Source organism: Acinonyx jubatus, chromosome F2 (genome assembly GCF_027475565.1).
Source record: "Acinonyx jubatus isolate Ajub_Pintada_27869175 chromosome F2, VMU_Ajub_asm_v1.0, whole genome shotgun sequence".
NCBI lineage: Eukaryota > Metazoa > Chordata > Mammalia > Carnivora > Felidae > Acinonyx > Acinonyx jubatus.
Genome location: NC_069394.1, coordinates 8286267 through 8310473, shown reverse-complemented (window position 1 = coordinate 8310473; position 24207 = coordinate 8286267).

Genomic DNA, 24207 nt, shown 5'->3' with positions numbered 1-24207 from the left:
CGAGGGGGCAGAGGCTCCGGGGCAGGGACGTGACTTCCAGAGATGAACCGTCCAGATGTGCTGCTTCTGTATCTTGCCAAGGTGTAGGCAGCAGGGAGAAAATCCTCCCTCACTTGTCTGAGCTATTTTTTGTCACATCAGGAGGGCTTCTCCTCAGTACCCTGGGTTCCCCTGTAGTGTGTTAGTTATTATTATATAAGGCATTGTGGGAGATTCAGAGATGAAACAATGGACACAGCATGGTTCTTAGCACATAGTATATGCTTGATAAATATCCCAAGGAGCATGGAGTTCACTGGGATAGGCAGAGCTACACTCTTAATGATCATATAGGATGACGTCAAGTAGAGATGTTCATTTATTCAATAAGTGTTTGTCAGAAACTTAATATATACTCCAGCCAGAAATAAAGGAGTAGAAGGGAGAGGAATCTTCCAGTGTAGAGTCCTTGATATTTTCTTAGCAGCTTGGCCACACCCTTTCCTAGACAGGAAAGAGGAGACCTAAAGCAGGCTAGTAACTTACTCATGGTAACTGGTCACCGGAAGAGACTGAGGTCGAACCTGTATTTGCTCAATTCACCCAAATGCTCGATGCTACTCCTGCATCACTTAGCTTCTCAGGGGTGGTTCCAAATCTCTGGCACTTGATCTGGAAGCTTCAGAGCTTGGGAAGTGAGGGTAGGAGTGCGGGAGGGTGAGCGGGGGAGAGAGGGGTCGGGGCAGGTGCTGCTTGGACTTAAGGGCAGGGATCTATGCCAGACCCAAGGGAAGCTGCTTCTCAGGCATTGAGAAATCATAGTGTCTAGTGTCTCTCAGGGCTCAGCTCAGCCACCCTCTCCTCACCTGAGACCCCATTGCTGGACTCCCTATTCTGCATTCACAAACAGTCTTTGGTCTCCTGAGCCAGAGAAAGCATGAGGACCTAGGGAAGAGAAAATTCCCTTTGGGAACTAATGGAATCCTGGTAACAGGAGCCCAGTTTTGAGATCAGTGCTTATGAAAGGCCTAAATCACATCCCAACAGTCCAGGCCAGAGGGAGAGGTACTGACCTGAGGGTCTGGACTGCACCTGCGTGGCCCCCTATCCTTCTGTCCCTGAGTTCTGTGTTCACCTGTGTCAAGGGAGGCAGCGCAGGGTTGTACCAAGAATGGGGAGTTTAGAATCAGGTGCGGAGGCTCTCCACCGATCTGTTGCATGGCACGTGGCTTTTGGGTTGCAAGTGTTACAAACAGAAAGCCTTCACCTAGCTGAGAGAAAGAGGGAGGCTGCTGGGACATCACTGGAGAAACGAGCCTCAGAGAAAACCAGGGGTGTGAGCGCTGACAGGTCTTTCCCCTTTGTCTTCTGTCCCTGGCCTGTGTTTCCTATGATTCTTCTGTAGATTTGATCCTGCCAGCAACTGTGGATTCCTTAGTCTAGAATCTCACGGCTCTTGGATCGGGTACAAGAAGGGTACCAGCTTGCTTCCCATGGAATCAATTCAAAACCTTGGGATGAATCTCATTGGCTCAACGCAGGTCACATGCTCACCCCTGGACCAATGAACCGTAGCCAGTGGGCGGGATTATCGTTGGCATTGGCAGCAGGGAGTGGAAGGGGAGGGAGGAACCATCTCCTCCAAAGGATTATGAAGCTCCCCGTACAGGGAGGGGGCGGGTCAGAGAAAAAACGGATTCCAGATCGTTTGCTACATACCTTAGGGAATTCTACTGAGCCTCCGTTTGCTCATCCATAAAGTTGGAACAATAGCAGCCATCTTGCAGGTTTATTGTAAAGATGAGGTACAGTGACTGTTGGGTATCTGGCACCTACCACATACACAGTACGTCTTGCTTATTCATACATTAAACAACTTGTATCGTTCGTACATTTTTATCGTCTCTCCCATGACCCGAAGTAACAGTAATGCTCTTGTTAAGAATATGGGAGAGTGAACGGGGCTCCCGGGTGGCTCAGCCGGTTAAGCATCTGACGTCAGCTCAGGTCATCATCTCGCGTGTCATGAGTTCGAACCCTGCGCCACGCTCTGTGCTGACAGCTCAGAGCCTGGAGCTGCTTCATATTCTGTGTCTCCCTCTCTTTCCGCTCCTTCCCCGCTCATGCTCTTTCTCTCTCCTTCTCAAAAATAAAGAAACGTTAAAAAATTTTTATAAAAACCAGAATATGTGCAAGTGAAAACATGAGAACAAATCTCTCATATCTCCCATTTGTGTTCAGGTAATGCCTGCAGGATTACCTGAAATATCTAGCCTGCTCGTCCCAGGGTGTGGCACTCAGTGGTATGTTTTCACAAGCTCTTGTGGAAGAGGGTAGAGCTTGCACGTGGTCCGTGACTACGGTGAGTCAGGCATGCCTACTGAGAGGAGGAGGAAGTCCTCAGACCCACATTTGCATGTGTTACTTTGCAGACAAAAAAGAGCCTTAATGGAGGAGAAGGAAATACAGAGCAGATCGCGTGGTCACTGTCCAGTGTTTGAGGTTGAGGTGGCCACATGGACTCACCCCTGAGCTCGAGGGACCAAGACCTTTGGATTAAATTCAAGGGGGGATTCTTAGGAGGGAATTTCATGGAAGGACTGATCCTCCAGCTTCTTTTAGAAATGCAGCGAGGCCTCGGTGAGTTAGAACGCCACAGTCCTGTCTCTCCGAGCACCTTGGAAGCTGCAGTTCTAGAAGCATCGAAGGCAGCTGTCTTGGGCCAGCCTTTCGGGTGAGCACGTGGAGCCTGGAAGCGGGGCTCGTGAAGTTAGCGCCGTCGGCAAGGCGTCAGGGAGGGGGGAAAGCGAACAGAGAGAGAATGTCCCTTTGGAGCTTCCATACAGACTCCAGGGTGAACAGGTGTATGACCTTCTCTGAGGACAGTCAGAAGTAACCCGTGAGACTTCTTAACCAGGTGGGGACAGCAGCCCTTGACTTTGACATCCCACGGTTACGTACTCAGGTGAGGTGTAGGAGAATTCATTATGAACTCTAGGTAAGCCTCCACTTTACGTCTGCATGCTATAGTATCAGAGAGAGGCACTAGGGGCTCTATTCAGTCCCCGATTATTTACTTTTTGGATGGCTTCCAGGTGTTCACTATAATAAATCCTGTGGTAATGAACAGTGACCTACTAAGCCTTTTGTTGAGTCATGTTAATTTTTAAATGCAGTATAAATGAGGAAAATAGGCTTTTTGTGCCCCCAAAGAAGAAAAGAATGGGGTCATTATGCAATAATTGATCATTGTACAAACTGGTGAATAAAGTAATTACAGTGGATCAAGATGTATAATGTCTTTAAATTTCCTATATTGTGTTTTGATGTCATAATGCATAAAAAGTAATAAATATAACAGTGCCTGTACATATGCACATATAATTACATACATATTTATAAGTAATATGTATATGCATATGATGGCTATTCTATATGGAATTATAAACGACGATGCCAGAAGAGTAATTCTTTGGATCCTGGGCTATTATTCTTATGTCCTTGTACTACCCAGACTAAAGGAGGGTCTACTTTTTAAAAAAAATTATTTTAAATGTTTATTTATTTTTGAGAGAGAAACCTCAGAGTGTGAGTGGGGGAGGGGCACAGCAAGAGGGAGACAGAATCCAAAGCAGGCTCCGGGCTCTGAGCTGTCAGCACCGAGCCGACACGGGGCTTGAACTCATGAGCCGTGAGGTCATGACCTGAGCCGAAGTCAGATGCTTAACCGACTGAACCACCCAGGCGCCCCAAGAAGAGTCCACTTCTTTTTGGTGTTAATCGTGAGCAATCACTACTATGGATCTGGTGGTGGTGGTTTCCCTTGTGTCCGACCAAATCCTGATCCTGTAAAGCCAGGCTGAGCCAGCTAACACTTGGGACCCCAGGAGCCCACAAAAGGGATTTATGGACATAAGGCAGTCTTCTGGAAAAGGGGTCTGAAAATGCTGCTTCTTAGGAACCTGTGGGTTTTGCAAAGGCCCTTCAGGAGTTTCCATTATGGTTGGCTGGGATTCTGGAGGGTCCTCAAGGCCCCCACTCCTCCTTGCACCAAAACCTATTGACTTCTATTTGTTTTGTTTTAATGCCTCATAAAATGCTTCCTTGGAACGTGGGACTTACAGATAAAAGCACTTGGTTCTAAACAGCCCTCACAAGAGTCCCCTGTTGATCCCTGCTGGTTCCTAGTACTTCTTTATCCATCATCTGGTCATTCCCAGACTTGGGGATCTTCTGGAATCTTCTCCTCAAAAGCTTAGTTTGCTCCTTGGGCCCTTGCATTTCCCATTTTTACCTATTATACTATATATTAAATGTAATGTGGATTACGTATTATACCCCAGGACAATATGGGGTATAATTCATTACATTAATTACATTAATTAATTACATTCAATTATGTAATTATTCAATATTTCAATTATTCAATATTCAATAATGTAATTCAATATTAAATTCTTCAATAATGTAATTGTACATTCAATTTCATTAATTTTCCCCACGTCAGTCGCCATCCCTGCCTACCCCAGCATGAGGGAGAGGGTAGAGTTAATTTTTTAAAATTTTCTTTGTAAGAATTGTTAGTCCAGTTCTGCACAAGGAACGGAGTCTTACCGCACGTTCTTCCAGTCTTATACGTAATACATACTCATTGTGAAAAATTGGAATCATCCAGAAAATTATAAAAAAGAAAATAAAAAAATCAAATAAAATCCTAGCCCTCTAAGCTAACCATTATTAAAATTTTATTATCCATATTTCAGACCGCTCTTTATGCAAACATGCAGGAAGAGCCTTATAATTTTAACTAAATGGGGAGTTGTTATTTATTTTTCTCTTCCTTCCTCCACCATTTGCCAGATAACACATTCTCTCTCTCTCTCCTCCATATGTACACACGTACAGAAGTTTTACAAAGCTTGTTATCAATATTTTATTTTTAAATCCAATATATATGTAAATATATATGTATGTGGTCATTAAAATATGTGCATTAATTCTATACAAACTGCCTTGGGTAGATGTAGATAATTAATTGTTAAGGGGGAAATCCATATTGAGGGTATGCATTCTATGTATCTCTATATCTATTATTTTTATTTTTATATGTATAGATAGATACAGATATAGATGTACAATACGTATTCTAAATGTTCCATATACATGAGGGAGGCAGGACTGGGCAGAGGTGGAAGAGAAGCCACAATACAGTTGCAACAGAGTCCTCAGCTCTACCCAAAAGGAACTCTGGAGCTGGGGCCACCATTCAGAGATGTCTTGAATCGGGGTCAAGGTGGCAGCCTTTGTAGCCTTGAGTGGACGGGTCCCTGGATGTGGATGAGGCCCCTGCGGAAATTCCTGGGCAGAGACTCAGCTGTGACCTGGGGGCAGCCACCATTCCTGGCAGTAGTGAGAAGGAGCACCTTGGCCCCGAATGGGGAATCTGGATGGCTTGCCTCAGTACCCACACATGATAAAGGTGAAAGTGACCACAGGCTTCAATAGCATCGAGGTCATCTGTGATCGTCACATAAGCGTTGTCGGGGAGGGGTGAAAACGAAAGCCAGTTTGGTGTGTGGTCAGAGCAAACACGTGGAAAGGGACTGAGGAACAGTAAAGGCCCCAACAACTACTTTAATGTATTTTGATGCAAAGAAGGGCACAGGTTTGTTCTGGTTGCTAGAGGAGGAAGCAAGGTCAGGAAAAATGCTGTTTTTGTGTTGATGGTCCTGATGCTGGACGGCAGAACAATTAACAATGTAAGAGTGAAGTTGAAAACTGTTGGAGGGGCGCCTGGGTGGCTCAGTCAGTTGAGCGTCCGACTTCAGCTCAGGTCATGATCTCACAGTTTGTGAGTTCGAGCCCTGCGTCGGGCTCTGTGCTGACAGCTCAGAGCCTGGAGCCTGCTTCAGATTCTGTGTCTCCCTCTCTCTCTACCCCTTCCCTGCTCATACTCTGTCTCTCAAAAATGAATAAACGTTAAAAAAAATAAAAAAAGAAAACTGTTGGAGCAGTGTCTTTGAGGATTCTTTTACAGTGTTTTAAATTATTATTTCATTTTTTTTAATGTCTATTTATTTGGGGGGGGGGGGCAGAGAGAGAGAGAGAGAGAGAGAATCCCAAGCATGCTCTGTGCTCAGCACTGAGCCTGACATGGGGCATGAACTCAGGAACCATGAGATCATGACCTGAGCCGAAATTAAGAGTCAGACACTTTACTGACTGAGCAACCCAGGTGCCCCCAAATTATTATTTCATTTTATGTTAAATTGCATTTCCAAGAACCTACAAAAATATTGAATGTTGATAGAGTCAATGGGCATCCCATCTTGTGCTTGATTTTAAGAGAAATAGCTTCAGAGTTTCTCTACGTTAGATGACATTTAAGAGTATATATTTTTTTCAATGTTTATTTTATTTTTGGGACAGAGAGAGACAGAGCATGAACGGGGGAGGGGCAGAGAGAGAGGGAGACAAAGAATCGGAAACAGGCTCCAGGCTCCGAGCCATCAGCCCAGAGCCTGACGCGGGGGTCGAACTCACGGACCGCGAGATCGTGACCTGGCTGAAGTCGGACGCTTACCCGACTGCGCCACCCAGGCGCCCCTAAGAGTATATTTTTGGGGCGCCTGGGTGGCTCAGTCGGTTAGGCGTCCGACTTCAGCTCAGGTCACGATCTCACAGTCCGTGAGTTCGAGCCCCATGTCGGGCTCTGGGCTGATGGCGCAGAGCCTGGAGCCTGTTTCCGATTCTGTGTCTCCCTCTCTCTCTGCCCCTCCCCCGTTCATGCTCTGTCTCTCTCTGTCTCAAAAATAAATAAACGTTAAAAAAATTTTTTTTAAGTTAGTAACTTTAAAAAAAAAGAGAGTACATTTTCATAAATAATGAATCACTGCCTAGTTTATACTATTATTTCTTAATGCAATCATAACAGCTCCTGAATTTTATCAAATTCCTTTCCAGTACCTGTTCATAGGATCTCACCCTACCTCCTTCTGCCCCAACACACCCCTTTATTTGCTGTGAAATGGTCAGTGATAAGCACTGAGATTCCCAGCCCTAACACTCACACTCTGTGTGATCACAGAAGTTTAACTGCGTCCGTAATGCCTTGGGCGTCTCATCTTCAAAACTGAGTTCTAATTGTGATTGTGGTGACGACAGTAGGATTGCAGTGAGAGAGCCATTGTGTTAATACAAGAGTATCATTTAGCGGCAGGGCTGGTGCAGAGCCCGTGCTGAATATACATCAGCCTTCAATGTTTTTATTATTTTTTTATTAATAGATTTCCTGATAGAGCGTCTTTAGAAGAAACCTTCCAGGGCGTAGTGCAGGATCTTACTTGCTAATACTGAAATTGTGCAGCCCAATTAGAAATAAAATTTAATTTATTAATAAAATTTAACTTATTTTTGTAATATTTGGCATTGTTTCTTTTTCAGGACTCTGTAGGCTTAGTTAGTAGGAAGGTTATGCTGGTTTCAAGAGCTGCGCACTTGAGAGTTTTGTTTTTCTTGCATCATCAAGCCAAGTTTCGAGCTAGGACTCAGTTGTGAGGCCATCTGGTCCTTAAGCTTTTTTTTTTTTTTTTTTCAATAAAAGTAAATGATTTCGTCTTCAATCATTTTTGGGTAATTAATCTGCTTATATTTTCAAGTTCTTTCAAAGTAGTTTTGGCAGTTTGTATTTTAATTGGGAGATATCCATCGCTCCAGATTTGTAGATTTGTTTCCATGCATATTTCCTTATTTGCTATAGATTTACACATATCATTCATTTGTAATTCTTAAATTCTCTCTCATATATTTAAACCTCCAATTTTAGTTTGAACCATGACTATTTTACCTTTTTCCTTGTCAATAAGGCACCTACATATTTTTATTAACCTTTTCAAAGAACCAGATTTTTTATGTGTTTATTCCAAAACATATTTTTCTTGTATATTTCATTCATTTCAGTTTCTACTTAAATAATTATTTCTTCATTAAGACTTTTTGGTTTGTTCTTGGTTCTCATTTCCTAAGAAAAAGCCTAATTTCTTTTATATTTTTGTCTTCCTTCTTATAAAAAGAATACCATTATGTATGTGTATGTATATATATGTATATATATATTGATTTTGTTGTGCCCCATGGGTTTTGATACAAAGTTTTCTCCTTTTCCTTATTTTTTAGTCTATAATTTCATTTGAAATTGCCACCTTGAGTTTTAAATTTTTAAGTAGTTAATAATTTTTGGTGCTTGTTTTAATTATTTAGAGTCATGATTTTGATCACAGTATGTAGTCTGTTTAATTTCTATTTTTGAATTTCTTAGGTTGTTTTGTACTCAGGAATACGATCAATTTTTAAACATGTTTACTAGGCATGCGTAAAAATACGTGATATAGTCAAAGAATGAAGGGTGATGTGCACACATAGATCATGTATAAATATGTATACAACGTGCAAAGTGAGTAATTCCAGTATATATAACACTAATGTTGCCACTCGGCTTTCTTCCTGTATGCCTGAGAGATCTTTTTACACCTGTTTATTTCCAACCTTCTCCATTGCTGTGTCTTAAGTTCACTTTTGTCAACAGTATGGAGAATAAGGTTTACTTTTCAAGCAAATATGTCAGCCTTCAGCCCATTCACATACAGCATAAGAACAACTGGATATGATCTATTCTTTCCACAGTCTTTATATTTATTACTTATTGTACATCACTATTTCCAGTTTCTCCTTATTTATTTTCGTTGGTCTGTTCTAGTCACTGCACATCCGTGTATCCCTTTGGTTAGGTTAGAATTTATGCTGTTCTGTTGGATCCCCTCACCAATGACCTCCCTTTCCTTCCAAAAAGGAGCACCTCCCTTTCCAGAATCACTATTCTACTCTCGTGTTACAGTAGGATAGCAATTATTACTCCTGAACATCTGTAACCTGTCTGCCCCTCACTATCCCCTCCCCTCAAGGTAATGAGCTCTTAGAAATATTTTCATTTCTCCCCTCTGGTCTATCCCACATCTTCAGGGTTTTACTCACAGAAGGAATTTGGTTCTTCCAGTTTTAAGTACTTTCTCTCAAAGCATGTGACTTCTATTTCAGGAATCCCCCTTTGATATGTATCCTAGGCATCCCAAGATTTTGGTAATTCTGTGTATCTGTCTCTACTTCTATCTTTACTGATTTCACACTCTCTCGCCTCCTATCTTCTTCTGTCTTGAGGTCTCTTGCCAGATCCATTTCTTGGTTGATTCGAATCTTTACTTCAGTATTTTCTTCAGTGAGATGTAGGTGATATGTTCCCTGAATCCTTATATATCTGCAGACATAATTCACACCAACAGCTAAATATCATCTTGGTTGGACCTAGAATTCCTGGCTCAAAATTCATGCTCTGAGCAACCTCACAATGTTATTCCATTCTCTCTAATTTGGTTCTGCGGATGAGAAGTTCCATGCCAGGTTGATCCTTGTTTACCTTTGCAAATTATTTTTCTTTCTGTATGGAAGCTTTCAATGTTTCCTCTGTCTTCCTGAGATTCAAAAATAAAGAGCATTTTCAGACTTTGGCTTGTTATATGACTTCTAATATCCATCTTCCTTAGAATTGGTTGAGGCTTCAGGATTCAGACTCCAGTCTTTCTTTAACTCAATGAATTTTTAATGTATTAACTGTTTTATTATAACCCATTCTCCATCTGTTCTTATTTTGTTCCCCTGGAAGTGCCAGTAGATGCAAATTAGCACCACCCCCATCTTATCTCATTTCTTATCTTTTGCCTCACGGTTCCCTTTCTTTAGTTTTTCTCATGATTGAAGATTTCTTCTAATCTTAGGTCTTCCAGGTTCTAAGGGTCGCCACTTTCTCCTTCAACCTCTGAGGTTTTTAGTTTAAAAACATTATTATACACACTTGATCCCCATTGTTGATGCATCTGTATTTGTGAATTTGCTTACTTGTTAAGATCTATTTGCAACCTCAACACCAAAACTCATGGTGCTTTTGCAGTCATTCGCACATGTGTGCACAGTGAAAAAAATTCGAGAAACCCAAAGTGCATGCCCTCAGGTACCTTCTTATTTCAGCTCTCAAACTGCAAATATGTTTTTCATGGTCTAGGTAATGCCACGTTTAGCCACAGGTTTGTTTGTTTGTTTGTTTTGGTTTTGGTGGTGATTTTTCTATTGAAAATGGCCCCCAAGCATAGTGCTGTTTGTGCTGTACAAACTGGGTGTGATGTGCCTTCCAGAGCAAATATGTGTAATAGATAAGCTTCATTCAGACGTGAGTTATAATGTTGGCCGTGAGCTCAATGGATGGATCCATGATATGTCCTGAACAAGATGTCTTTAAACACAAACACACATGAAACGAAGGTGTATATTGATCGCTCAGTTGGTGAAAATGCTGTAACCAGGCACTCATAGAAACCTATCCCTGTGTTTCCTCCAGCAGCAATGGCCCAGCATTTGCTAATTCAATATTCACAAAAACTGCATAAAACAACTACCACAAATCATAGAATCGCCTGTATCTGGTGCTGTGAAGTCTTTTTTTCATGTTACAATATTATCTTAAGTATTATTATTTTGTGTCTTTAAGTTGCCTTTCATTCTCTTTCTGGCTATTAGAATCCGTTTGAGTAGATGTAAAATTTCCCTTGGCTCAAGCCCCCATTCAGTTGGGCTCAAGTTGAGCCATAGGGTACCTTGGCATTGATCCCCAATGATAAGAAAGACATCTTGGTCTCTGCCAGACTAATAATCTATAAGAGTCAGCTATAAAAAGGACTTAGCCTACCTGTTCAGTTCCAATAAAGCTGCTCTGAAACCGGGGAGGTCAACAGGTCTTTCCAAGAATATGTTTTCCAGCCCCTGAATCTTTGGGGGACGGGAGTGTCCAAGATCTCTACAGGTCCATCCATATTCTTTGTATGGCCACCATGTTTCTCTCCATTGGTTTCCAGGCTCTCATCTAACCTAGGGGGCAGAGGTCCTTAAGCAGCATGTTCTGTCTCGACTTCTGCATGCCCCAAAGCTTTGCTTACCCTCACCAGGCCTCATGTGTCTATGGAAACATGGAAACATGGAAACATGTCTATGGAGAGGTGGTTGGCATGGGAGTTGAGAAGGGGATGCAGATATGTGATAAAATCGCCTCTTTCTAGAACTGGATTCTAAAAAGTATTATATATCCGTGAATGCCACCAGATCTGACATACACTGTCTTTCTCTGCAAGTAAATTATTTGGAAGTCTTGAGCTTGAACTAAATGCAACCACATTCTCTCGACTCCACGTATTGTCACAGGAGACTTCCCTCCCTCAGTGGCTGTCATTTCCAGCACTGCTGCTCATAATGTGTAGGCAGATTGGTTTATCTCTTTTATTTATTGGCGAGTCGTTTGCATCACACAGAAGCAGCTGAACTCTGTAATTATGAGCATGAAGGGGAAGGAATCTCCATAAATGACATATGTTTTATCAACACTGCTTCAGATGAGGCTCGCCCATGAGATTTTGGTACCGCACTTGTGATAACGATTCTATTATTGTACAGTCTATTATTTTCAGAATGAGGAAAATGAAGATACATTTTCTGGCCCACTAATTCTTGTTAACACACCAAAAATCAATCGCCTCTCCTATCGTACACATACTTTCTATGCAGGGTGACCCATTTCACGTAGTTTTCCCTAACAGTTTTTATATCCATTTGGTTATATCAGTTTTAACTGATGTCAATGTGGGCACACTTGGCCACCTGTTTCATAGTGTATTTTTTATGATGCTTATTTTTATTCATGAAACACTTTGTTTCACACAATGTTTGTTTCACTTAAACATGGTACTTATAACTCATTACTTCCGTAAATTCTCGAACTCTATGGGGCCCTAACTTCAATATCACATATCTCCAACTGAATTTGAACATTTCTGGAACATTGATACATGCTGTGCCTGAAACAGGATGTGCCTAAGCCTCCCTGGAACTTAAACAAGGGTCTCTTGGGTCAGCGGGTGGGTTTGTGGAGTTTCCTTGGCATCTGATTCTGGTCTCAGTTGTTTCTCAACCTGCTAACTTTGGGGTTTGTTAAATATTCATGATTTCTGTTGAAATGTATTCTGTTGGGTCAGTGTTTGATGCTGTAACAAGAGCACTGGACCTAAAAGCAAAAGGTTTAGGTTTAAATTTCTCTCCTGCTGAGAAACGAGTTTATTCTTTATCTGTGTGGTTCTAAGTATGTTATTTAACCTCTATGAACTTTGATCTCACTTTTAAGTGAGGATGAGAACACCAACCTTACGGAGTTCTCACACTGAGTTAAGGTTAAGAGAGTGGCTGACTCATCCCAAATACTCCATGGACTGTTAGCTGATTGTGAAACCACAAGGAAAAGTCTTCTACATACAATGAGTAATGTAAATAATTTTCAAAGAGAAAGCTTAATCTTCCTAAGTAAGCAAGCAAGTCCTTTGAACCATTTAAAGAAACTCAGTTTGTAGCCAAAATGTTAATTCACATCACCATTGTTATCCATTGCATTATGTCTGGCTTATCTCTGTTTCAGGAAGATTTCTTAATTCATTTTCCGATTTCCTAGAACTGTGTTTATTCTAAATTATATAATAGCTGTTCTTGAAAATAGTCCTGGGATTTAAACTTTTGCTAAATTAGATTTCCCTTTGCCTCAAATTGGGGATACCTGACTGTATCCAAATTCCTTAAAAAAAAAAAAAGCAGACACAAGTCACCTGTGAATCAGGAGACTAGGGAAATATTGCAATACTATATAATAGAGGATTAATGAAATATGTATATATCGTGTATGGTACTAGTTGGAGACAGATGGGACATCCAAGGCAGTAGTTGAAGACATGATGTCACTATTCCTAGAAGGGTGGGCAGGGTTAAGAAACCCATAAGAATGGAGAACATCCAGGTAAGCAACAGCAGAATTCTTAATTGTGTGAGGCCCGAAGGTGCATGGGAAACAGGATGTGCCTCAGCCTCCCTGGAACTTGAACAAGGGTCTCTTGGGTCAGCGGGTGGATCAGTCTGTAGAGTTTCCTTGGCATCTGATTCTGGTCTCAGTTGTTTCTCAACCTGCCCAAGCTGTGAGCAAGGTGTGGAATCTTATGGATCCTATCATCCTGAAAGCATTTCAAAAGCACAAGGTGTGGGAGAAAGTATGGGGAGGGGAGGGAGCAGGAAAGAAGGAAGTGGAAGACAGGAGGACGGGAGTTAGCCAGGAGAGGAGAATCAGCCCACGCCCAGAGGTCCTTAAGCACCTGCCATGTACCAGTTCTGGTTAGGGGCACTGGTGACTGATGCAGACATGCCCTGGCCCTGTAGCTGGGTGGGGCTAAGTAAACCCAAAATAAAGTTGTAATCACTGTACTAGTTTTCTAGGGCTCCCAGAACATAGCAGCATAGACTAAGTGGCTTAAACAGCAGAATTTGATTATCTCACACTTCTGGAACCTGCAAGCCTGAGATCGAGATGTCCACAGGGCTTGTTCCCATGCCCCTCTCTTGGCTTCTGGTGCTTGGCTGACAATCTGTCGTGTTCCTTCGCTTGTAGAAGCGTCTCCCCAATCTCTGCCTTCATCCTCACATGGCTTTCTCCCTGCAACTGTGTCTCCGTCTAAATCTCCCCGTCTTATAAGGACACCAGTCATATTGAATTAGGGTCCACCCTAATGGCTTCTATCTCCAAATGAGATCATGCTGTGAAGTCCTGAAGGTTAAGACTTCCACCGATAAACTTGGGGCAAGAGGGACACAATTCAACCATGACAATTACAAACTGAGGTCATTGGAGGAAACTATGTGGAGGGTCATTTATAAAGCTTCGCTGAGGAGATGACATTGAAACAAGCCCCAAAGGAGGAAACCAGGCACCTTTGGAAAGGCACAGAAGCACATTATAGGCAGAAAGAAGAACAAATGTGACAGAGACAACAGTCAGGAGAGATCTTGGCCAGTTCAAGAAACTGTGAAAACAGGCAGCCGGGCTGGACCAGAGAGAAGACAGGAGAATGTGCCAGATGAGATCCCAGAGGTAGATGGGGCCAGACGGTTCCCAACTCTGGAGGCTACAATGAGAAGTGTTACATTTTGTTCACAATGCAGCGTGACCTTATGCGCCAAGGCTCCAGCACCACCAACCCCGCCCGCCCCCCTCCGGCTAACTCGATCCTGCTGCTCACACCCTGGGCCTCAAGTCTGCCCTGGCTCCTTGCACACCAGAAGCACAGCCTCCCCACTTTCTTAACTGCCACCAGCTCACTCATTCATGCTCCACTCAATTTATCTCTGCTGGGACTAAGATGGGACCTTATTTGTCTTGGTCTCCATTGTACATCTAAGTCCCTCACCCATTGCTAGCCTAAAGGAAGCCTTGAGTAGATTTGTACGAATTATATTAAAAGACATTTCCCAGCCCTGGCTCTGGCACTATTGATCTTTTTCCTTTCTCAGCATCCATTTACTAAGAAAATAAACGAAAGTGTTCTGTAGTGGCCAAGAGCTTATGTTTTGGGTTCGGACTGTGAGGTTCATGCCCCAGCTCTGCCACATATTAGGTGTGAGATGTCATGGGGTTCCTCAACCTTTCTGTGTCATTTGGTTCATCAGTGAAAAGGGGGTGCTAACAGTACCTAACTTACAGGACTGTTAAGATTAAATGAATTAATACACACAAATCACTTAGATAGTTTCTTGTACATAGTTAAGTGCTAGCAATCATCATCATTATTAATGAAATTGCTATTGGAAATTGAGTAGATTCATCTAAACCAGGTTGCGTTCATAAATGACCAAGATTGAGTGGTTTAATAAGAGGCAATCTCTAATTGTACAGATCAATTTGTTCATGAATCAGTCCTCGCATACACCCCCCCCCCACTTCCCACAGACCCTCTTTCTTCCAAGTTGGAGAGCTGTGCCTCTAGATGTCCCCTATGGACCCCTTACTCATGTGTGTGGGTCTGCCCTATGCAAGTTTGTACACTCGGTGGCAGACAGAAGGTACTTGTCCCTGTAAATGCTGTAGGTAATTGCTTCATAATTTGCCAGTGGAATTTATCAGTGGAAATATATCTTTTGGAAATAAAACTTAGAAGTTATATTACAATAGTTTTAGTTAGAATAGATTATGTTTTTTTTTTTTTAATTTTAAAGACATATTGAATAAGGATGTGTGGAGTTTAAGGACTGAATGTTAAAAAACAATACGGAGCTTTGCTCTCATCATCCATATACTCAATACAAATGTATTTAAGAATACAAGAATAATGATCACTGAGCTCAGGGCTTGAACATTCACCATCACTGAGTATCTATCAGTCTCTATCAATGTATCAATATTGATTTATTACCTACTTGCCCATTATCTCTATCTATCTACTATCTATCTATCTATCTATCTATCTATCTATCTATCTATCTATCTTCTATCTATCCTCTATCTATTCCCTGCCTCATTCAACAAATGAATGAGGTATTAATCCACCTTTAGCTTTAAAACCCTCCAGTGGAGAAAGCACTATTCTAATTATCCATTTTACACATGAGAAATTGACTTCCTGGAAATTGACACCTGGAAATTGACTTCCATTTTTCACTTCTCATTAAAATATTTGTAAAATTTAGAACCAGTCACTGCATAATGTTGATAAATATCTTTGTGAAAGCCTTCATGTTTATTTCGGAGCTTCTATCTAAAACCCACACCCTGAAACAGCCAGAATATGATTCAGGGTGGAGTTCTGTGTATTTGGCTGGTCTAGACTTCTGATAATCCCATTAGCAACCCGTGTGTGACCTGACAGGTTTGAATGATAGCAAACTACGTCCAAAAGAATGGAAATTATATTGGAGAGACTCTCTTGTCCTCACTTTCCTAAAATCCCAATGATTACCACTATCATTCTGGAACCCTGGCCACAGGTCCAGCTGGGAATAACAAATGAATTTCTGAAGATGTAAATGAAAACCGGAAGATGTGTGTTTGAAAGAAGGCTTCAAACATGTGGACAGTAGACTCCAACTGGTGCATCTGGTACACTTACCCATAAGTGCATTTCTACCGTTCATCTTCATGCCTTGAAATAGCCCAGTCCTTACCAGCTGTGTCTCTCACGCAGATTCTGCAATGCAGCGTTGAGCCTCCCTCTACCTTTTCCCTTGACTGAGGCAGTACCTGAAGGCTGTAGTTGCAGGCCAGAAGGGTGTTCTCTGAGCCCAGTTAGGCTTGCTGTTAGCATAATATTAAACATGATCCTGTGGGCTCCACTATGGAAAGAAAAGCCAATAAGGGCACCCATTGGCAAGTCTGGCGGAGAAAGGTGAAGACCAGGTGCGTCAAAGTGTTTACTGAAACACGTTTCATCATGGTATAGTTGGAGCTTTAAAAGATGCTATTCAAATCATAGCTTCAGAAAGGTACCAATTCTGTTTTTACTCAGCCACTCCTGTGGTGAAATTGTCCCTTTAAGTTTCCTTCAGTTAAATCCCTTGGGTGTGACTTCCCACTGGGACACTGAACAATATGGAGTCCACATCTGTGTGTGTGTGTGGAATGACCACGACTAGGTGGACAGTGAGGCAAGACCTTGTCCCCCTTCCTCACACTTCCGGTGTAAATTATTGTAGGACCAAGGTGGTGACGTGCTTAGATCACTGAGTGCAGGTCAAGGGTGTCCTCGGGAGACATGAGAACATCTGCTTTTCAGCAGCATGACACTGACTTTAGTGCAGCATAGCATGGAGTGAATCTTCCCACAGAGTGAAATCCAATGGATGGAAATCTTGCAGTTTCTACCCTGCATGGCCATTTGCAACTAAGATTGACTGTGGGGACCAAGTGAACCTCTGGGACTTGGATTTGTCATGAGGTAGGAGAGGAGAAAATTAAGGACCTTTTCATGAGAGAAGAAATGGAGTTGAAACACTTAATTATATAATAAACTAGATTTTTCTTGGAAAGGCCTCATATTAAACCCTCAAAATGAAGCATGCCAGTGGAGGTTATGTTGACCACAGAATCTTTTTGTCAAGAAATACCCATTCATGGCTGAATAATATTCCTGTGTGTGTGTGTGTGTGTGTATATATATATATATATATATATATATATATATATATATATATAGTGTATACCATATCTTCTTTACCCATCCATCATTCGTCAATGGGCTGCTTCCATAATTTGGCTATTGTAAATAATGGTGTTATAAACACAGGAGCGTATATATATATATATATATATATATATCCCTTTGAATTAGTGTTTTCTTTGGGTAAATACCCAGTAGTGCATGGAATGGAATTAAAGTAAAATAAAATAAAATAAAATAAAATAATAATATACAATTAAATTAAATTAATAAAATAAATAAAATAAAATTAAAGTAAAATAAAATAGGGGCGTCTGGGTGGCTTAGTCAGTTAAGCGTCTGACTTCAGGTCAGGTCATGATCTCGCAGTTGGTGAATTCGAGCCCCTCATCCAGCTCAGAGCCTGGAGCCTGCTTCAGATTCTGTGTCTCCCTTTCTCTCTGCCCCTCCCCTGTTCATTCTCTCTCTCTCTCTCTCTCTCTCTCTCTCTCTCTCTCTCAAAAATAAACATTAAAAAAATTTTAATAAAAAAATAAATAAAATAAAATAAAATAAAATAAACAAATATCCATTCATGTGCTTAAACTTATTTTTCCTTGAATTTATTTTGCAGAATTCTGAATCCCTACTTGTTCTATTCTTGTTATTACGAAATGATTTACATCATTTAATGGTTTTGAATTTTCCTCCCTTCCTTCCTTTAATAAGTCTTTTACGATCATCTTCAATTTAGCAGGAGCTCTGCCAAGAGTAATAGAGGAAAGAGCACAACACATTTCCTGCACTCTGGTAGAGGAGTTTCATATTTATTTAATACTGTCTGTATATTTGAGTGTTTTACGTACAATATCCCAAATACTCTTCCCAACGGCACAAAGCCAGTAGTGTTATTTCTGATTTTAAAGATGAGAAAACTGGTGTGCCTAACTCACAGCTAGTAGAGGTGGGTGCAGGGGTGTACCCTGTCCATCTGTCCCAAACCCTGTGCCTTGTTGCTATACCTGCGCTGCCCGACTCCCACCTGAGGCCAATTGTGTTTGAGGCAAGAACAGGCCAAGTGCTAAGAGCAGCGGGGAGGACGACCAGGGAAAGGCTATGCTAGTTGGGAGGATCGGGAAATACTTACTGGAAAATACGTGAATTGAGTCAGCTGTACAGGTCCTCTCACTACACTGGGGAGATTAGCCATGTGCATAGGGCTGGACTCTTGGTAGTTGCTCAGTTGGTTAGATTAATGGGTCTGCTCAAATAACAACAGTCCAAATTAGTAGGGGATTAATCTGCAAAGTGCTCTATGGAAGGTTTGGTGACAGTAGACCTTCCCTGTCTATATGGATCATGATTCATAAACCACATGCTCAGGGACCTTATGATCCTCTGAAGAAAGTCACTGTATGAAATCAAGGTATGATTATGGCCAATCACTGTCTCATCAGGCAACATAAATTGGTGATTGTTTTCCCACATGCAGTTCATGACGATTCTTATGGTTAGGGATCTGTTTTATTGCCTATAAATCCTTGATTATTATATGGGCTAGAAGCATAAAGCCACCATAAGTTAAAAAAACAGTAGCCCCACAGACCCTGCCAATTACCATCTCTTTAATGTTTAGGGGCCATTAAGTAGCAGAAAGACATCACTATGAAGTCATTATATTTCCAACATTTGAACCTAAATGGCAAGTGTATGGGGCCATTATGGATCGACTCTTCAAAAAGACCAAAAGCCTCCTTCGTAGTGAACGGCATGGATTATTAAGTTATCACGGTAATAGGGTATGAAATGGACATGTGAACACACTACCTTCCTGTCATTGTCCTCATTAATTCAGAAATGTGTATTTCTTTAACAGGTATTTTTTTCACTGCGCATTCGGTCCATTTGTTCATCAGTCACCGAGAACACAGTGTAAGCAAATCAGACATGGCTCTTACTCTCTAGTCAGGAGAGCAAGTAGTTTATATATATTATATATTTATAGAGATAAAGGCAGAGCTGTGAACTTTGTTAAGGACTATAAAGAAAAGTACAGGGTGCTATAAAAAGGGGATCTGCTTAAGATTTGGTGTGGGGCTGCCACTTTTTGTCACGGAAAAATGCAAGCTTAGGATTGTCATTTCAATTTCTCAAGGGAAGCCCGATGTTTTACAAAATTACCAAATTAAAATTTCAAAAGAATTTAAGGTATTTTTTAAGGCCACAAACCTAGTCACCATCCAGGCGTCCTCTGTGTTGTCTCTTTTTACGACCTCTGCCTTTAAATCTAGGATCATGTCCTCTTGGGAAGGAAAAGCTCAGACTGGGAGGCCCGGGAAAGGTATCAAGTGTCTGGGTCAAATTCAGATTCAAAGGGAGAGAATTCAGAAGTTTGGACAAACCAGACCGAGGACAAGAATTCGGCACCATTTTATGTTCCCAAATTTCTGAATCATTTTTATATCCTTGGAAGAGACAGAGGAACAGTAGTTCCTGTTTGGGCTTTGGGGTCAAAGAGACCTGGACCTTAGATGAGTTTCTAAAGCTCTCTGATCTTTGATTTGTTTGTCTGAAAATGCTAGTACATCCATCTTGCAGGGTTTGGGGGGCAGTAATTAGATCATTCATCTCAAGCACTAATCACAATACTCGCAGTATGGCAACAAATGGCAGCCAATGACACAACTATTCTTGGGTCTCGTTAATTATAGTTGATGATCCCAAAGGGTTAGCAACTTACCCAATATCACAATAAATAAGGGAAGAATCAGCATTTGGGCTCAGGTCTGTCTGCTTCTTTGAGTCAGTTTGCTTCTGACTGACTCACCGTCTGGGATGCCCGCACCTGCCACGTCCTCCTGGTGAGCATCAGGGCGCATCATAGTGATTGGGTGTAGGGACTCTCCAGGACCCCTGGCTCTCTGTGGACTTAACACTCACCCACGGAAAGTCCTTTTGGGTAGCGTAGGTCTTCATTTCGTGTGAGCTACTCTCGTGGCAGTAATCACACTGTAGCTATGATACCTCATGCTCCATGTCCTTATGAGATGGTACACTCCCTGAAGGAAAGGGTTGTACATGTGGTACCCTCTTGCCCTCATGGTACCTAATCAGGACTGGCCATTTGTGATGCAGATCCCCATCCACCATTCCGAAATCCAAAAAGGTCTGAAAGCTGTATTTTAAAAAATTCATTTGACAGTGAGAACAAAGCTGACCTTAACTAATTTAGAGGAAAAACTTGACCTGAATTACTGGGGGGCCATCTATGATCTTCATCGATCCCATGTAGAATTTTCATATGTTTTTACGCAGATGGATAAATAAATTTGAATAGTGGGTTCAGCCACTCAGTCTAAAGAGGCTTAGACGTCAGGGCTCTTGTACCTGATACTGTATTCAAAACCTGGTAATCTTTTACTGGAAGAAGTGCCCCAGATTGCATAAGCTTCAGGCCTCACAAGGGATAAGCCCTTGGGCGCTACGTTAGTTTTGTAAAATTTGAAAAGTTTTCGATCTGAAGCACGTCCCACCTCAAGGATTATGGGTTTATGCACTTGGAGAAAGAAAAGCAAGGTAGGAAGACAGAAAGACAAGAAGGCATGATGGAATGGGGGAAAGAAGGTAGATACACCTGTCTCATTTGGGGTAAGCAAATGCTGTAACAAATAGGCTTGAAAATAGGCTTTAAAACTCAACTGCGCACAGAGTACCAGAAGCTGACGCTATGCTCACTGAAGTGTCTGAGGTGAGGGTTCAAGTCAGGGGCAGCTCTGCTCTGCCACGTCGTGAAGGGATCCCAGCTGCAGTCATTCCCATGTGGTATCCAGGGTTTCCCTCATCAATACCCTCCCCGCCCACGAGGCAGTAGGAAAGCAAGAGGTGTACCTAGTGGGTGTTTTTCTTTTTTGTTCGCTTTGTTTTTCCTGAGGGCCAGTCCGAGAAGACAAGCACTGTCCCTCTGCTGACATTTCCCTGGCCGTGACTCAGTCTCCTAGCCGTATCTACTCTGTCTCCTTGGGAAGGACACGCGGTGTGGCTGTGACTGGGGAAGAAGAGGAGAAGAGACTTTGGTAGAACAGAAACAATCTCTGTCACCCCAGCCCATTCTCCAAATGGGGCTCCACAGACGACGCATGACTCCCTCGCCGGCTGAGAGTTCAGGCAAGCGCTTTGGGGGCTCTCACTCTAGACCCCTACCCAATGGCCAAATCACCAGGACATATAAAAATAGAGTGAGATGATAAAGAAGATCAGGATGTTCTTGGAATGTTCTTTGAGTCTGTACTGGCCCAAAGGAATAGTTTCCTTCCTTATTTGATAATTTTCCAATCCTGACTTGGTAATGAAATGAGTGGATGAACGAATGAATGAACGCATGTCTCCCCTGAGGGCCTAAGAAGGCTAGAGTCTTAGTTGAATCATAAGGATGATATTTTTCTAGTCAGCCAGCACTTGACTAGCAAGCGAGCTTACCAAGTGACAGAATGTGGGCTATCACTGTGATCTTCACTATCGTCCCCCCACGTAGGCACATAGCCTATCTTGTAGATGAAGACGCTAAGTCTTGTGTCATCAAGGGTGATGTGACATGGCCAGCCAAGGATTACACAGCAAGTGCCCAGGTCTGCTGACGCCATGAACAGCACCCTTTGTATGCTATCACCTGTCCTTCTGATTGGGCTCAAGCAAAACAAAACAAAACAAGAACAAAAACCACCCCCCCCCAAAAAAAACACAAAAAAACAATATATAGCTTCCGGAGCAAAAGTCACATGCAGTGGGCCTCCTTGGCTTCTATTGCATCCAGTGAACCCTCCAGACACAGGAGCAGAACATATGGATGGAAGAAGACGTTACAGGGCCAGGGTTGAGCCTAGAATTTGGAACAAATACGTTTCTCCCCCAGTGTTTGCTTTACCAAGCTCTGTGCTACATGTGTGGGATACAGCAGGAGTCGAGCGCTCTGGCCCATGGACCAACTCTGGCCTCCTGCCTGTTTTGTACATAAAGTCGACTGGAGATACAGCCACACTCCTTTGTTTGCCTATTGCCTGTGGCTGTGTTTTCAGTACAGCAGCACAATCAAACAGCTACGGCAGAAACTGCATGGTCCTCAAAACCGAAAATTCTTTACTAGCAAGACTTCTACAAAAGAAGAATTGTGGACTCTTGAGACAGAGCCATGCTTGGCAGAGGAGTCAGAGACATGGCCCGTGACAATTCAATCAGGGAAGACTGACAACAGAAATACGACCAGGATGCGGAAGGGGAGCCCAGGAGGGGAAGGTATTCAGCATCGTGTGTCTCTAGAGGAGGAAGGGGGCAGTGGCCTTCCGAAAAGAAGCAACGAATGACATGTGGGTGGCATACTAGAAGACTAGCAGTAGTTGGCAAAGCAGGGAGAGGACATCGCAGGCATTCGGAGCAGCTCCTACAAAAGTGCCAGGGCAAGAATCAAATTACTTTACTGGGAGCATCCTCTTGAATAGTAGAGATGAGATTCAGGGACGACACCTACAGTGAGTCAGATGAAAACGGACTTGCCGGGCAAGTCTTGCCCCCCCATTTTACAGAAGAGAAGGCCAAAATGCAAAGCAATTCAGTGAAGGGCCTCAGTTCTCAGAAGGAGAGGTGGCTTGTACCCAGGCTTCCAAAGTCTCTGCCCGGTCGTCCACCACACAGCCAGGCAACTCACCTCCACTCAGTCCACTTGGCCCTGTCCTGGCCCCAGCCAGCCAGCTGTCAGGCCCGCTCACCTGTTTGGCCGGAAGCGCCACGGCAGAGGTGGGGTGCCAGCAGGAGGGGGACCTCTCCAGGCCGGGGCAGCGGCTGTCATCACCATATTAACTCCCGTAATGTGGAAGCGGGCCCTCTTCTGTGTGGGAGAATACGCCTGGATTGATGCGGGCAGGGGCCAGGGACCGTTAAGCACGATGAAAAGCATCCAGAGTCACAGATTCAAGGCGAGCTCATGTTCGCTGTGCTCCCACCACCCCCTCACCTCATGGCACCGAGGACCACCGTCCCAAAGCCTGCAATCGACCCAGGCCCCAGGCAGCTGCGGGAATCTGGGCAGGTTTGCTTATACTCTACGTCGCCTTCACACTCCAATCCGGCAGTGAGAATATGGGACGGAGTAATGCCTCATGTTATTACATTAAGGCATATTTAAAGGACCATCAAGGGAGACGCTGTCTCAAGCAATGGGCAAGGGTGATAAAACTGTTTTTGCGAATCTTCGCTCATTCAAGCTTTGAAAATCGACGGGTTGTCTGAAAATCTTCGCAATCACCATGTTAAGATAGGAAACAATGGTTTCTTTTTCTGCAAGAGAAAGGGGTCATTGTGGCAACTTTGTAAGAAGAGGCATGTTTTATTTACTTTATTTTTTTTAGTTTGTTTATTTATTTATTTATTTATTTTGAGAGGGAGGGGAGGGGCAGAGTGAGAGTCGGGCGGGGGGGGAGGGAGAGAGAGAATCCCAAATGGGTTCCACACCATCAGCACAGAGACCTACACAGGGCTCAAACCTCCGAACTGTGAGACCATGATCTGAGTCAAAACCATGAGTCAGATGCTTAACCAACTGAGCCACCTGGGTGTCCTTATTTTTATTTTTTGAAAGACCCCTACGCTGTTTTCCGTAGTAGCTGTACCAATTTACATTCCCATCAGTAGTGCACAAGGCTTTCAATTTCTCTACATTCTCACCAACGCTGGTTATTTTCTGATTTTTTGACAAAGGCACTCTAAGTGGTATCTCACTGTGGTTTTGATTTGCATTTTCCTAAAGATTAGTGATGATGAGCATCTTTTCATGCACTTATTGGATACTTGGTATCTTCTTTGGAGACTTATCCAATACACTTACTCAAGCTTTTTGCCCATTTTTAAATTAGATCATTTGGGGTGTTGCTGTTTTATCATGAGATGGAGGGACGAAGTTTGGGCCAGCCACACCACTTTTAAGTGCGAGAGACACAGCAGGAGAGCCCAAGCCACCAAAGGCATCATTCATGTTATTCTTCAGGATCTTAGACCATTTGCACCAGGAAAAGGAAGTGCACCAAAAGCTGGCAGTCTTGCTGGTCTGGAGAGAGAACCACACTTAGGAACAAAACATGATGCTCTG